Source organism: Pelobates fuscus, chromosome 2 (assembly GCF_036172605.1).
Source record: "Pelobates fuscus isolate aPelFus1 chromosome 2, aPelFus1.pri, whole genome shotgun sequence".
NCBI classification, from domain to species: domain Eukaryota; kingdom Metazoa; phylum Chordata; class Amphibia; order Anura; family Pelobatidae; genus Pelobates; species Pelobates fuscus.
The window spans coordinates 132604283-132622042 of NC_086318.1; positions in this window are offsets into that span (position 1 = coordinate 132604283).

The window sequence follows — 17760 nt, forward strand, 5'->3', positions numbered from 1 at the left end:
TTACCCACCATGTCAACTGTTGCCAGGCCTGCCCTGGTACTTTTTTTATAATGTAAAATGTTGCACAAGGTTGCTATATGATAAATATTTCAATAAAAAAACTGAAATTATAATAAATCCATTGGAATTGTTTTGCTCCTCTAATATCCTTCTGATGTAATTATACGCAAATCATAATTGATCAAATTGATTTTTTTGTCCATTTCATTTGCTAACTAGCTTAGAGTTCTCAAGCCCCTTAGGTGCTAAGAGGGTCTTAACCAGGGCCGGCGCGTCCATAAGGCGGCACAGGCGGCCGCCTTAGGGCGCACCGGCTCCGGGGGCGCAAGATTTCAGTGACAGGCAGGAGGGAAGCTCTCCCTCCTGCCGGCCACCATCTCCGCCCCCAGTGCGGCAGGGCTGCGACCAGGCGCTGCGAGGGAGCTCTAACCTCTCTGCTCTGCTCTGCTCCCTCGCGCGCTGTCTAGTGATGCCGCAGGAGCCGGAATATGACGTCATATTCCGGCTCCCGCGGCATCAGCAGACAGCCCGCGAGGGAGCAGAGCAGAGAGGTTAGAGCTCCCTCGCAGCGCCTGATCGCAGCCCTGCCGCACGCCGCCCTGCAGCCCCACTGGACCCCAGGGAATGATCCACACCAGCTCTCCAGGTAGGGAGGCTGGGTGGATATTATTTATGTATTAAAATAATTTGTGAATGTATGTGATGTGTCTGTGTGTGAGAGTGTCTGTGTGAGTGTGTGTCTGTGTGTATGTGTCTGTGAGTGAGTGAGTACGTGTCTCTGTGTGTGTGTGAGTGTGTGTGTGTGAGTGAGTGTCTGTGTGTCTGTGAGTGTGTGTCTGTGAGTGAGTGTGTGTGTGTGAGTGAGTGTGTGTCTGTGAGTGTGTGTGTCTCTGTGTGAGTGAGTGCGTGAGTGAGTGTCTGTTTGTCTGAGTGTGTATGTGTCTCTGTGTGAGTGAGTGTCTGTGAGTGTGTGTCTGTGAGTGTGTGAGTGTGTGTCTGTGAGTGTGTGTCTCTGTGTGAGTGAGTGTGTGAGTGTCTGTTTGTCTGAGTGTGTATGTGTCTCTGTGTGAGTGTCTGTCTGTGTGTGAGTGTCTGTGTGTGTGTCAGTGTGTGTGTGTGAGTGTGTGAGTGAGTGTCTGTGAGTGTATGTGAGTATGTGTCTGTGTGAGTGAGTGTATGTGTTACTGTGAGTGACTGTGTGTCTGTGAGTGACTGTGTGTGTGAGTGAGTGTCTGTGTGTGTGAGTGAGTGTGTATGTGTCTGTGTGAGTGAGTGTCTGTGTTACTGTGAGTGAATGTGTGTCTGTGAGTGTGTGTATGTGTGTCTGTGAGTGTGTGCGTGAGTGTATGTGTGTCTGTGAGTGACTGTGAGTGTGTGCATGAGTGAGTATGTGTGTATGTATGTGTCTGTGAGTGACTGTGAGTGTGTGCGTGAGTGAGTGTATGTGTGTCTGTGAGTGATTGTATGAGTGTTGCATGTGAGTGTGTCAGTGTATGTGTGTGTCTGTCAGTGTGTGTTTGTGAGTGTCTGTCAAATCAGTGAGAGTATCTTTGTCATTGAGTCTGTGTGACTATCAGTGTGTCTGTCAATGAGTGTCAATCAGTGTGTGTGTGTCAGATCAGTGAGTCTCTGTGTTTGTCATTGAGTGTGTGTGACTGTCAGAAGAACACTAAGGGACAGGGAAGGGAGGGGACCAATAATGGACGGGGAGAGGGGCTGGTTAAGAGGCACATAGGTGAAGATGTTATTTTTGAATGGGGGGGGGGCGGAAAAATACATCTTCGCCTATGTACCCAAAAATCCTTGCACCGGCCCTGGTCTTAACATACAAAATGCATTTGAAATAATCCCTGTTTTTTGAGCATGGGGTTATGCTGTATTATGTTATGTGTTCTCTATTGATTTCTTATGAAATATTGTGAATATATTTCTGCATCTGGAAAAAATGCACTGTTAGTGTGAATTATTATGTTGATCATTAATATTGAAAATTCCTTATTATCTTTATTACTATTAAATGAAGCAAAGCAAATATGCTCACTAAATTCCTATATGCACATACCAACACCATCACAGGTAAGCCAAATATGATATTAGTGGAGATAACAAAAAAAAAACAAAGCAGTCAAATTAATTTGTTTATTTGCTGCACAGAACTTGAGTCAGAGCTATTTTTTAAGAACTAAAAGAGTATATATTTATTTATTCAGTCCAGAGCATATACAGCATGTATGCATGTGAGAGTGTCAAACAATTTCTAAAAAAAAATGTATTTTAATGACATCTGACATTTAGTAATTCTGTGTCAGTTCTTTACATATTTAAATCATATTTAACGTTTTTCCCATGCATAAATACTTATATTTTTCCATTCCTCTTTCTACTACCCACTTTAATATTTTTTTACTACAAATCTTATTTGCCCTCTTTCCTTTCCAGGCTCCCCTCCTTATTTACCATTAATCTTTTTGTATTATTTTCAATTCCACCTCTCTTCATTCCTTTCTTCATGGTTCATCCATTGCTTTCTTTTCCTCTGCTGTCTTTTTATTTCTTCCTCTTTTTTGCAGAGTTCTTTTTATCTATATTTCCCTCTTTTCCATTGATTACCTTCATTACATTTTGTATAACTCTGTGGTTTCTACTCTTTCTGTTCCATTATTCTTTTACTTTTTTCATCTTCTCATTTCTTTTACTTTCTTTATCTGTCCTGTTTCTCTTTAACTCTCTACATTCCTTATCATTATGTTCCCCATATTTTCATGCTCAAACAGACATTTTTTGAGCTGTCCTTAATGATTTTTCCAATTTCTGACAGTCGTCTCCATTTGTTGTTGGCCCCCATCTCGGTTCAGAGTTTAGCTATCATATTTTCTGAAATCCTAACCAAATAGTTTATTAAAAACAAAATGTATAAAGTAAAACTGAACATGAATAACCATAAACCAACATTCGTTGTCTGCCTAGTACCCAGGGGCTAAAAGGGACCTTGGAACCATGAATATATTTTGCCCAATTCATTATGTGAAGAATGAAGAGGGGGACCTAAACAAGTAACCTGTGTAGGGCCAATGGGATGCTATTAATTCTCTGGTAGAGCACAAAATATAATGAAATAAACTTCTTGTAATTGGTCAAAAAATACAAACAAAACAATAATTGTGTACAACGTTACAATGGAAACATGGAGTAGCAATATTTAATTTGCTAAATTCACATGTGACAGAGCCAGTTTTATAGCAGTTGGCTCTGATGGTAAGTACCTTGAGAGTTGATCTTTCCCCTTTGTATGATTGTTGAAGCAGTTGAATTATTTTGTGTGTTAGTGCATCTTCACAAAACCATTTTTTATAATCATATGCCAACTAATCTAGTGACCACATGTATGTACATTTACTTTTGATCAGGTTTGTTTCTTTACTCCCTTGATATATTTTCTGTTACATCCAGCCAAAATAAGTTTGTGTTTCCATTTTTGGCCAAGGTCTGACCTATATTTATGATTTGGCAACTAATAGCTAGTTCTGCTGGGAAGTAGTAGAAGGAGCTTTTAAATTTTTCCAGTAGATATCTATCTATCTCTCATTGTAATCAAAATTATTCAACCCCCATTAAAAAAAATCAGGTTTATTGTCAAAATGTACAGACTTTGAGCTGTTTGCAATCACAAACAAATCAAACAAAAGCAATTGAAACAGCTCAACACAATGAATGCTTCAAGTGGTTTTCCCCAAATTCTACTGAAATGCCACTCATAATGACTTCTCCAGTCACAAAATTATAGAATCCCTCACAACGACACAAATATGCAAAACAGGTCTTGTCTCAAGCACATCTGATGCAATTAATCAAGGGCTTCATTAGTTGCACCAGGTGTGCTTGAGCTGGAACACTTGAAATACCTGAACTGGCAGGGGTTTGTTGAGTGTCACATTTGACTGCATGTTAGAAATATAACTAAATCAAAAGATTGGTCCACGAAGACCATAAAAAGAAGAGATCATTGCCCTTCACAAACAAGGAACAGGATACAAAAAGATAGCAAAGACACTGAATGTTCCTAGAGACACAGTTGGAAGCATAGTTCACAAGTTCAAAGTTGGAGGAACAGTGGTAATGCTACCTGGACGGGGCAGAAAAAGGAAGCTGTCAATGGCTGCAACAAGATGTCTGAGAATGCAGGTTATGAAAAGCCCTCGCGTGACTGCAAAATAAACATGATTTTCAATGGGGATTGAATAATTTTATCTCTCTCCATCATCTATCTGAACCTATATTTAATACATATTCCTTCTTATAAAATATCGATTTTAATACAATTATGTGGGGAAAAAAGGTAAAATTTATTTATTAGTATAATGCAATCTATTTGAGCTTAATGTCTGATATCAGTCACAAGGAATAAGAATATATACAAATAGGTAAAATTCTGCTAAAGAAACATAGAAACATAGAAACATAAAATGTGACGGCAGATAAGAACCATTCGGCCCATCTAGTCTGCCCAATTTTCTAAATACTTTCATTAGTCCCTGGCCTTATCTTATAGTTAGGATAGCCTTATGCCTATCCCACGCATGCTTAAACTCCTTTACTGTGTTAACCTCTACCACTTCAGCTGGAAGGCTATTCCATGCATCCACTACCCTCTCAGTAAAGTAATACTTCCGGATATTATTTTTAAACATTTGTCCCTCTAATTTAAGACTATGTCCTCTTGTTGTGGTAGTTTTTCTTCTTTTAAATATAGTGTTGTGTTGATTCCCTTTATGTATTTAAATGTTTCTATCATATCCCCCCTGTCTCGTCTTTCCTCCAAGCTTTACATGTTAAGATCCTTTAACCTTTCCTGGTAAGTTTTATCCTGCAATCCATGAAACAGTTTAGTAGCCCTTCTCTGAACTCTCTCTAAGGTATCAATATCCTTCTGAAGATATGGTCTCCAGTACTGCGTACAATACTCCAAGTTAGGTCTCACCAGTGTTCTGTACAATGGCATGAATGCAAGACAACATAGCGTATAACTATGTGTGAAAAGTACACATTTTATTATATATAACCTTTTTTAAATCCACAATTTCTGGGGGGTTAAACGCACATTTATTTTTATGTGTATTTAAAATGAGATCTTTTCATTCTAAGGGAATAGTGCAATAAAACAATATGGGGTAACTTAACTTGTAATTTTTAATAACATATTTCCTGATTTAAATCTCTCCCCATATCCATAGTCACTTCCCTATTCTTTGTGTAAAATGTATGATTTTTTTATTATGTCAAATTGATGTGTGCATACGTTCTGCCTCTTTGCCTACTTCCTGTAAGGTGCACTTGGAGATCAAAGCAGAACGCAAGCATTGTGCTCTTAGCACAATAACGTTATCGCACCCCAAATTCATCAAGAATTGAAGATTGAACTTGGCCAGAGGATGGAGAAGCCAAACAGAAAAAAAACAATTAAGGAGGTCCAAAAAGACATTAGAGGGGAGGGGTCTGTCATATTTATTGTTTGCTTTTATATGCATTTGAATGGTCCCTGAAAAAGTCCCTAGTAAGGACGAAGGACTGTCAGGGATCTTACCTGGAGTGGGAGTCCGGCAGGCAGAGTTAAGGCACCCTTTGCAATTCGGCACAGACCGAGGGGACTCAGGACAGAAATCCCCAAGGCTGTGACACAGTGCACTGGGGCTGAAATAACCAGTGCTTCCTGGAACGCAGTACAGACAAGGGAAATCCAGAAGAGTAGTCGGTAACAGAATCAGAAGTCAGGGCTGGCGGCAAACAGGCGAAAACAGTAGACGATCAGGAGGTCAAAACCAGGAGTCAGATAAACAGCAGTGAAACCAAACGGAACAGGAAACACGATCTGACAACGAGGACCAGACTTGCGAGGTTTAAATAGGGAGTCTCAAGCAATGATCATGGAACAGGTGTGCAAATCCCAGGCAAACAGGCTCAGGCTACAGGATACCAAGAACATCTAGAAACAATCAAAGATGCGTGGAGACCAATGTAAGGATCCTGACTGGGATGCAGGCAACTCAGGTTCGATCCCAGCCAGAGCCAAATACACAATATTGTGTAAAACACAATGATGATCCTGACAAGGACCTAGGACTACCTGTGGGTACTCTTGTTGACTACCCTTGCTGTTTTTAACTTCCATGTTAGTAACTACATTGTTTTAATGTTACGCTTTCTAATTACATTTTAATTATGCAATTTCTTCACTCTGAGTTTATGGCTCCTCACTGCTGATAGTGCATATCAGTCTGGACATTGAACAATGCATCCATCTAATGAGATAATAACTTACCAGGCATTATTTTTACAAACACATTAGAGTGGCCAATTGGTATATAACCTATCCATCACTTTTCATACACAGTTATATGTTATGTTGTCTCACACACAACATAGCAAATTGTTTCATTAGCCAAATTTCACATGTTTGTTGTATATGCTTGTTTGGGAAGACAAAAGGAAGTCTTGTCAGGACAATATCATCTCTATACAAGGGAAGTTTTGTCATGCAAATTATTTTAGTTGTGTTTGCCACATTTTTTGTATATAAGCACAGAGGAACTACTCAAAAATATGAGGTTTTATCATTGTTAATACTGTGCCAAGATATTGTTAACAAATTAATGAATTCCTCACACACAGTTTGCAAGGGTTAAAGCGCTTCTTGTCTCCTGTTACAGTGAATTAATTACACTGCTTTTTTGAAAAAATATATATCTTTTTATATTACTTTTTTTTGTTAAATAATTTAACATTTAACAGTTATTATTTTATTCTATTTTATTGTTTTTGTTTTCATTAAATAATTGACTCTAGCAAAATCTCACTTTCCTCTAAAGATAAAGTTGTTAACTTATCAATAAATGTTAATTGTGTAGTTGTAGAGTAACCATATATGTACCAAGGTTGGATTGGTATCGATATTACGGGTAACGCAAGACAAAATATAGTAAGCTTTGGTAGAGGCAGTGTTTTAGTGCTCACTTAGGTGGTAGTGGTAAAAAATTAGGCATTTGGTGTTGCATTATGCCTGGTTAGGAATTGAGTTAGTAAATCCAAAAGATAAGTACTACAACACCTTCAAACTCACATTTTACCAATTGTTACTACTTGGCAAAAAATCCTGTCCATGGCACCAGGATCCTAGAGTTAAGTGCATTTATTAAAAAAAGAAAAGAAAAGAACATTCTAAAGAAATATTACATTGCAATATATAAGAGCAGAATGATGGGACAAACATTACATAGAAACATTTTTTAGTTTTTCTCACTCATGTGGATAAAGTTAACTTCACTCATAAAATTGTTCATAGCTACAGTTACAAATATAATATAAATGTTTACAAAAATGTCAACCCATTAGTGTTTAACCCCTTAGGATCACATGACAGAAATATTCTGTCAGGATTCCCTTTTTATTCCAGAAGTTGTGTCCTTAAGGGGTTAAACACTAGTTATTGAATGTACACTCCATAATCCTAAATCACATCAACACAATTAATCAGCTAAACTCTAGAGAATAACATTGAACTCCTGTCACGATTTTCATCATGCCATACTTAATATTGTGTTCTTGGGCCAGGCTGGGTTTGAAGCTAGGTCTCCTACTTCACAGTCAGTATACTTACCTGGGGCTCCACCACCCTTAGGATGTCCTGATATCCTGTTATCTGAACCTTTACACCTGGACTACGCACACCTGCTCCTGATTTGTGGCTGATATCTTCCTATCTTCGCCTTGGATATAGCACATTGTTAGATCGTTTTGTTCCTGTTTGGTATTTCTGCTGTTCATCTGACTCCTGGTTCTTGATCCTCTGCTCGTCCTTCGTTTTGCCTGTTTGCTGCCTGTCCTGACTACTGGTTCCGTTCCTGACTACTATTTTGGATATTCCTTGCCTGTACCTCATTCCTGGAAGCACTGGTTATTATCAGCCCCAGTGCACTGTTTCACCACCTTGCGGATTTCTGCCTTGAGTCCCCTTGGCTGATGTAATATTGCAAAGGGTGCTTTAAACTCTGCGTGTTGACTCCCAATCAAGGTAAGATCATTACATAACGATCTGACCATGGAGCCTGCGGAGTTGAAGCAAGCCCTAGCAGCCTTGACCCAGCAGTTCTCCCAGCTTACCCGAGCTCTACAGGGTACACAGCGTGAATTGGCTTCCCTTAAAGGGAGAGTACCCTGTGTACCTGAACATACTGAACCACTGATTATGTTGCCTGAGAAATTTTCTGGGAACCGGTCTAAGTGTTCTACATTCACGTTGGATTGTGAAGTCCTTTTCTCCCTGAAACCAATTACCTATGCTATGGATTTCGTTACGGTGAGGACAGCCATCACCCTACTGTCGGGGCATCCTAAGATGTGGGCTCACCATTTGTTACTCACCAAAGATCCAGTCCTAGACTCCTGGGAGGCCTTTATACAGTCCCTGGAAGTGTGCTGCAATATGGCACGAAAGCCTTGTGTTTCCAGAACACCTTCAGTTACTCCACGGAAAAGGCATCCCAATCTGGAAATGGACTATACTGCCCCTTACACATGAACTGATGCTTTAGCTAACCCAACCATGTCCAAGTTACCCGAAACTTCTGAGATTTTGTATACGCCTACTTTGGATACCATGGAACCCATGGAGATTGGGCTCCGTCCTTGGTCCTCCCCAAGGCTCCGTCCTTGGTCCCGTTCTATTTTCTCTTTATACTGCCTCTCTTGGCAAACTTATTACCTCTTTTGGATTTCACTACCACCTGTACGCTGATGCCACCCAGCTATATCTCTCCTCCCCGGACCTCTCCCCTGCCATCCTGCAACGTGTCACTGCTTGCCTTTCTTCCATCTCTGACTGGATGTCCTCCCGCTTTCTGAAACTCAATCTCTCAAAAACTGAGCTCCTTGTCTTTCCTCCTCCTTATACTGATCCTCCTCTTTCGCTCTCCCTCCAAGTTTGTGGTACCAACATCAGTCCATCCTTGCAAGCGCGCTGTCTTGGCGTCATACTTGACTCTGGTCTCACCTTTGAGCCTCACATCCAGCATGTTGCCAAATCCTGTAGATTCCATCTTAAAAACATAGCCCGCATCCGCCCCTTTCTTGCACCAGATACTACCAAGGAGCTTGTCCATGCTCTAGTAATTTCCCGCATGGATTATTGTAACCCTCTCCTGATTGGTCTTCCCAATAGCCGTACTGCACCCTTACAGTCCGTAATGAATGCTGCTGCTAGATTGATTTTCCTCTCTAGTCGTTTCTCTCACACCTCACCCCTCTGCCAGTCCTTACATTGGCTTCCTGTATGCTATAGGAGTCAATTCAAGGTACTAACTCACACCTATAAAGCACTGAACAACTCTAGCCCCTCTTATATCTCCTGACAGATCCATAGGTATGTCCCTTCTCGGTCTCTCCGTTCTGCCCGTGACCACCTCCTGTCCGTTGTCCGCACTCGTACGGCCAACTCGTGCTTGCAGGACTTCTCACGGGCGGCTCCCTTCCTATGGAATAGCCTGCCTACTGCCATCAGACTCTCCCCTAGTCTTGCATCTTTTAAGAAGTGCCTTAAAACCCATCTCTTTAGGAAAGCTTATGGCCTCCAAGACTAACCCTTACCTCACATACCTGTCTCTTGCCCTCTCCTAAAGGACAGGAATTTACACTCAAATAAGGTGGGCTACCTTATTTGAGTGTAAATTCCTGTCCTAATGTGTTTTACACCCCACCTCCTATAGAATGTAAGCTCGTTTGAGCAGGGTCCTCTTCAACCTATTGTTCCTGTAATTTTATTTGTAATTGTCCTATTTATAGTTAAATCCCCCTCTCATAATATTGTAAAGCACTACAGAATCTGTTGGCGCTATATAAATGGCAATAATAAATAAATAAATAAATAACCACATTCAGACAACCACCCCAGGAAAGGGCAAGAAGAAGGGCTAAAGGTCTGTGTTAATACTATGGGGAGAGGGGACATTTCATTACTTTCTGTCCTATACGCCCATCTAGGCCTCAAGTTCTCCATCTGGGTACTACTCGTACGCTTCCTATGGACCCTGTATGCCAACATGTCACCTGCCCGTGTATGACCAGTCCTCAACCTCCTACGGCTGTTGCTCCTTGTGTCCTGCAGGAACCTGTTACTCCTACAGCAATAGAGGATTCTGCTGCCAAAATGGCAAGTATCGCAACTGCTACTTGTTCTGTGGAAAAAGATCCTCCTCCTGGCTACACTTACGCATCTGATGGGACTCTAGTGTTTATTGAACACTTACAAGACTTTGAAAGGGCACTGCAAGCCATTGATATCGCTCATGCTGCTAGCTCCAAAATCCAAGAAGTCTAAAAAGAAACAGTCTAGTCTGTGAGAGAGCATTCCTCTTCTTGCCTATGGTGATTTTTAGGAGAGGATGTTGTCATGATTTTCATTGTGCCATACCTAATATTGTGTTGTTGGGCATTGACTGGGTTTGAACCTGGGTCTTCTACTGCACAGTCAGTATCCTTACCTGGGGCTCCACCACCTTTAGTTACTATCTGATGTTTCCTGGCCTGCTCTTGATTTGTGGCTAATATCTTCCTATATAAATCCTGCCTTGGATATAGCACATTGTCAGATTGTTTTGTTTCTGTTTGGTATTTCTGCTGTTCATCTGACCCCTGGTTCTTGATCCTCTGCTCGTCCTTCGTTTTGCCTGTTTGCTGCCTGTCCTGACTACTGGCTCCGTTCCAGACTACTCTCTTGGATGTTCCTTGTCTGTACCTCATTCTTGGAAGCACTGGATATTATCAGTCCCAGTGCACTGTTTCACCGCCTTGGGGATTTCTGCCTTGAGTCCCCTTGGCTGGTGTAAAATTGCAAAGGGTGCTTTAAACTCTGCGCGTTGACTCCCAATCAAGGTAAGATCATTACAACTGCATTGGGACACCAGTAATTGAATGGACAGGAAGGGGAAGGATTGCAAAGGCTTCAGACAAGAGCTCTACAGCATCTGCAAGCTGTTTTAGATATATCTCCAATGAGAAATATTATAATAAATGCATTCATGTTTTAATTAAGGTTTATCCATAAACAGTGATTATTATTTTTTTTAATCATTTGCGCAGTGGAGTGTCCTTTTAAAGAACATTAATTTTAAGTAGGGGAAATCCTTTGATCTATTTTTTTCATAGACAGTTTGGGGGTAATCTTCACAGGCTATATTAACATTTAAAGTTATTATTCATATCCACCTCTCACCTTGTAATATCCATGAAAATGACATGTGAAATAAAATCATTGTCAGGTTAAAACAGTATAGAGACATGAGGTTGTTAATTAAATGTAAATGGTTGTACTGTACCTAGGGGCAAGCTAAGGCAAATGCATGGGGTGCAATACCCTGATTATCATTACAACCTGTAATTCACAATGAGAATATCTTTCTCTACGTGGTTATATCTTGATTAAAGCAGGAACTGTGGTATTACCTAGATATTGTATAGTGATACTTGCAGCACTTTTTGGGGGCTCTACTCCTTACTAGAACATACTTATTGTGTGGTATGTAAGCAATCAGGTTTCTCAATAGGCACTGATCTATAATTTCTTATTGTGTTTGACATTTCTGTCAATCTCAGCATAATACCAGCATTATTGGGGTGAATCTTTTATAAGGTTAGCGATATAAGCAGATAAGAAGTATGATTTCAGTTTCTTCACCTATACAAATTCATGGTGTTTGCTTTACATGACACAGCTGAATACTAATAAAATTGAAACTTATTAGCTTTTGGAATTGAAAAAGGCACAGACAGTATTCAGAGTCTTCTCTATTGTGGGCAATGATCTAATCAAGCCTGAATGTGGGTGACATTATGGGTTTTATTATTGAATTAAAAAAGTGGCATACTCTGCTAATAGCAGTTTCTATGAAACATGATGGTAAGTAAGCACGTTGGTAGTGTTCAATTATTTGAAATGTTTTTTAAATTTAACTTTGGTTTATTATTTATATTGTCAGGATATTGGTACATTTTATTCACCAGGCTTGACTCTCTAAGAGTGAATACAATTGTCTTAGTAATTGCATATAACTGCCCTAGACAGTCTTGGTGCTGTCCCACTGGCACTTGGCATTGGAATATTTATGGTCTCTGTTTGCCATGTAAAAACTTTAATTAATAATGTAAATTAACATAACAAAACACTAATATTTTCCTACTACATCCACCAATTGTAAAGAGCCCCACATCAGGAGCTTTAGCCCCCAAAGCACCCACCCAGCAACACCTATAAATTTGGCAGTGTTGTGTGTGGGGGGGGGGGGGGGGGGAGGCTGTGTTGTGTGATGTCTGAGTGTTGAAGGAGTTTTTATAATTTGCTCCTCTCCTGCTTACTTTTTTGCTGGGGGTGAGTGTCATCCCTGATGGTCCATTCTGGGCAGAATCTTTAATGGTGCAGTGGAGGAGAATTGTGGTCTGCAATTCTTTCAGTACAGATCACTCAAAGATATGGACTGGATATTTAAGCTAGAAATACATTTCATTTTAGTTTATTTTTATAATGTTCTGCTTTTTAAAATGTCTGTTTGAAGTCTTATATTGCTGGAAACAAGTGGAAGTGTTACCCCTATTTAAGACATTACCTACCATTCTTAACATTAGTCTAGACATCTCTAGTACATGTTAGTGTCCCTTTAACTCTTCACACATATCACAATTAGGCAGTTCTGATATATTACATTTTTATGGAATTTGTATTTCACTCTGTGTTTCCAACTACGACTGTCATCAGAGAGGTGAGGTGGAACCAAGTAAGGTGGCTCAAAATGCTGTGAGTTCAAAATTTAAAGACACACTGCACTGTTACTGTTTAAAACAGAATACACTATACGATGTTTATGATATTATTTTAAAGTATATTTGAGCAAAACATGCAATAAAATACCCATATTGTTAAGGTAAATGCAGTATTCACACATGATCCACCTTTTTTATTTGTTTGTAAAAATTCCCTTGATTGTGCATTTTATTTGCTGAATATTGAAGAAAAAATGAGTGTTTTATCAGTGATCTACATTTCACTATTTTGTTTAACTTTTTGAGCCTCCCACACACTCTTGGCACTCAGTTAATGACTCTTACCTGATTGAGTCTTGTGCCTTTTTAACACACATCTTCAACTGCTCTCTCTTTTGGCGTTGTCCCTGCTAACCTTAACCCCTTAAGGACCAAACTTCTGGAATAAAAGGGAATCATGACGTGTCACACACGTCATGTGTCCTTAAGGGGTTAAACATGCCACTGTAGTACCTATCCTGAAAAAAACATCTCTTGATCCGTCTTCCCCCTCTAACTATCATCCCATATTCCTGCTCCCTTTTTCCTCAAAGCTTCTGGAAAGACTTGTCTTTACCCGTATGTCTCACTTCCTCAATTCCAACTCTCTCCTTGACCCTCTTCAATCTGGCTTCCGCCCTCTCCACTCTACTGAGACTGCTCTTATCAAAGTTACTAACGACCTAATCACAGCTAAATTCAAAGGTCACTACTCCATACTAATTCTTCTTGATCTCTCTGCTGCTTTTGACACCATTGATCATGCTCTCCTTCAGACTCTTCGATCAATCAGTCTCTGTGACTCGTTCCTCTTGTGGTTTTCCTCTTCATCTTTCCCAATGCTCATTCAGTGTCTCCTTTTCTAATGATACCTCCTCCCCTCGTCCTGTCTCGGTTGGAGTCCCCCAAGGCTCTGTCCTTAGTCCTCTTCTATTTTCTCTTTATACTGTCTCTCTTGGCAAACTCATTACCTCATTTGGATTTCACTACCACCTGTACGCTGATGACACCCAGATATATCTCTCCTCACCGGACCTCTCCACTGCTGTCCTGCAACTTTTCACTGCTTGCCTTTCATCTCTGACTGGATGTCCTCCTGCTTTCTGAAATTCAGTCACTCTAAAACTGAGCTCCTTTTCTTTCCTCCTCTTAATACTGATCCTCCTCTTCCTCTTTCCCTTCCAGTTAGTGGTATCCACATAAGTTCATCCTTACAAGCGTGCTGTCTTGGCGTTATACTTGATTCTGGCCTCACCTTTGAGACTCACGTCCAGTATGTTGCCAAATCCTGTAGATTCCACCTTAAAAACATAGCCTGCATCCACCCCTTTCTTACACAAGATGCTACCAAGGAGCTTATCCATGCTCTAGTAATTTCCCGCATGGATTATTATAACCCTCTTCTAATTGGTTTACCCAAAAGCCATATTGCCCCGCTGCAGTCTGCAATGGATGCTGCTGCCAGACTGATTTTCCTCTCTAGTCAGTCCTCTCACACCTCACCCCTCAGTCCTTACATTGGCTTCCTGTATCCTAAAGGAGTCAATTCAAAGTACTAACCCATACCTATAAAGCGCTGAACAATTCTAGCCCCTCTTATATCTCTTCACAGATCCATAGGTATGCCCCTTCTCAGTCTCTCCGCTACTCCCCCTATGCGCAGGTCGCACCCGTACGGCCAACTCACGCTTGCAAGACTTCTCACGGGCGGCTCCCTTCCTATGGAATAGCCTGCCCACCCCATCAGACTCTCCGCTAATCTTCAGTCATTTAAGAAGTGCCTTAAAACTAGTGTTGTCGCGAACCCGAAATTTTCGGTTCGCGAACGGCGAACGCGAACTTCCGCAAATGTTCGCGAACCGGCGAACCGCGCGAACCGCCATTGACTGCAAAACAACAGGGACTCTTTCTGGCCACAATAGTGATGGAAAAGTTGTTTCAAGGGGACTAACACCTGGACTGTGGCATGCCAGAGGGGGATCCATGGCAAAACTCCCATGGAAAATTGCACAGTTGATGCAGAGTCTGCTTTTAATCCATAAAGGGCAGAAATCACCTAACATTGACACCTGTCCTCAAAGCCCAGCCCTGATACACACTGACACAGAGCAGAATAGAGACTGTTCCCCCTACATAGGGTCACTTGGCAGATATGGATTGACACCTGTCCTCAAAACCCCTGATACACACTGACACAGAGCAGAATAGAGACTGTTCCCTGTCCACAGAGACCATGATACACACTGACACAGAGCAGAATAGGGACTGTTACCCCTACATAGGGTCACTTGGCAGATATGGATTGACAAATCCCTGACAAACAGCTACCACATGCAAGGAAGGCAGCAGGGGCGCAAATGACCCACTCCCGACGCGGGAAGGTAGTGACGACAAATAACAATACAGGACTCTTTAGAGGCCCTGTAATTGTAATCAGTCCACTTGAAATCCTTTAACTTTGATCAATTGGAGGGAAGTCTGGTGCAGAGCCACTGACCCATGCGCAGGGCCAGCCTTAGGCCTTTGGGCGCCCTGTGCAAGAAATCTTCACCCTGTCACACCCATGTGCAAGAAATCTTCACCCTGTCACACACACACACACAGGCAGACAGCCATACACACGCACATACACAACTGCGACTGACTAGGTTTGTCACCTCCTCAAAAGGACGCATGAGCCTACAGGCATTGAGCATGAGCGTCCAGTAACGTGGCAAAAAAATTCCCAGCTCCCCAGAGGCTGTCCTAGCACCCCAGTCATACAAATATTCATTAACAGCTTTTTCTTGTTGGAGCAGGCGGTCGAACATTAGGAGTGTTGAATTCCAACGTGTAGGGCTGTCGCAAATCAAGCGCCTCACTGGCATGTTGTTTCGCCGCTGGATATCGGCAAAGTGAGCCATGGCCGTGTAGGAACGCCTGAAATGGCCACACACCTTCCTGGCCTGCTTCAGGACGTCCTGTAAGCCTGTGTACTTATGCACAAAGCGTTGTACGATCAGATTACACACATGTGCCATGCACGGCACATGTGTCAACTTGCCCAACTTCAATGCCGCTATCAAATTTTTTCCGTTGTCACACACCACTTTGCCGATATCCAGTTGCTGCGGAGTCAGCCACTTTTCCACCTGTGCGTTCAGGGCGGACAGGAATGCTTGTCCGGTGTGACTCTCTGCTTTCAAGCAAGTCAAACCCAAGACGGCGTGACACTGCCGTATCCGGGATGTGGAATAGTACCTGGGGAGCTGGGGGGGTGCCGTTGATGTGGAGCAAGAAGCAGCGGCACAAGAGGACTCAGCCGAGGAGGTTATGGAAGAGGATGGAGTAGGAGGAGTAGAGGAGGTGGCAGCAGGACTGCCTGCAATTCGTGGCGGTGTCACCAACTCCTCTGCAATGCCACGCATTCCTTGCTTGTCAGCCGTCAGCAGGTTTACCCAATGCGCAGTGTAGGTGATATACCTGCCCTGACCATGCTTTGCAGACCAGGTATCAGTGGTCAGATGGACCCTTGCCCCAACACTGTGTGCCAGACATGCCATGACTTCCTTTTGCACAATCGAGTACAAGTTGGGGATTGCCTTTTGTGAAAAGAAATTCCGGCCGGGTACCTTCCACTGCGGTGTCCCAATAGCTACAAATTTTTTGAACGCCTCAGACTCAACCAGATTGTATGGTAAAAGCTGGCGGGCTAATAGTTCGGACAAGCCAGCTGTCAGACGCTGGGCAAGGGGGTGACTTGGTGACATTGGCTTCTTACGCTCAAACATGTCCTTGACAGAAACACATGACTGTGGGCAGATGAGCGGGAACTGCTCAAGGCGGGAGACGGAGTGGCGGATGGTTGAGAGGGGGCAAGAAGGACAGCAGTGGTTGACGTGGCTTAAGATGCTGGACCAGGAGGAGGATGGCGGCTTAGAGTAGGCGTGCTGCTTGTACTCATGTGTTGATCCCATAGGCGTTTGTGATGTGAGATCATGTGCCTACGCAAAGCAGTTGTACCTAGGTGGGTGTTGGACCTCCCACGACTCAGTTTCCTTTGGCACAGGTTGCAAATGGCATCGCTGTTGTCAGAGGCAGACACACAAAAAAAATGCCACACTGCTGAGCTCTGCAATGACGGCATTCTGGTGGTGGACACAGCATGCGTTGATTGGCGTGCTGTCGGGCTGACCCCGGGTGCCGATGCATGCTGTCTGACTGTGCCACTAGCTCCTTGCGACGACCCCCCCCCCTGCTTCCAACTCGTCTCCTCCTCCTCTCTGTCTCCCCATCTGAACTTTTGCCCTGTTCTTCTTCTTGCCAAGCTGGCACCCACGTGACTTCCATGGACGCATCGTCATCATCAACCGCTTCGCTTGTATCTGACAACTCAGAAAAGGAAGCAGCAGCGGGTACAACATCATCATCATCACACCGTACCTCCATGTGTTTAATGCTGCCTGCCTGAGACATATCCCTGTTATCTACATCCTCTAGCAATAATGGTTGCGCATTTCTTCAAACGGGTGTGTGAATAACTCCTCTGACATACCAAGTAAAGCGGCTGTGGTGCTAGTTTTGGTGGTGGCGGCAGGCGGGTGAGTGCTATCTTGAGAGGTGCCTGAAGCTAAGCTGGAGGAGGATGGTGCGTCAAGGTTCCGAGCGGAGGCTGTACAAGATTGGGTGTCCTGTGTTAGCCAGTCAACTAAGTCCTCAGAACTTTTCAAGTTCAGGGTACGTGGCTTCTGAAAACTGGGCATTATTCTAGGGCAAAAGGGAATCACAGCACCACGACCACGACGGCCCTTGCGGGGTGGCCTGCCTCTGCCTGTAATTTTTTTGGGGATTAGTGGTACTATGCGTGCAAGCTACTGTGAGACCAGATATGATTGGCAATGTGCACTGGAACAGTTCTGCAGAGCACACGCTGAAGGAAGG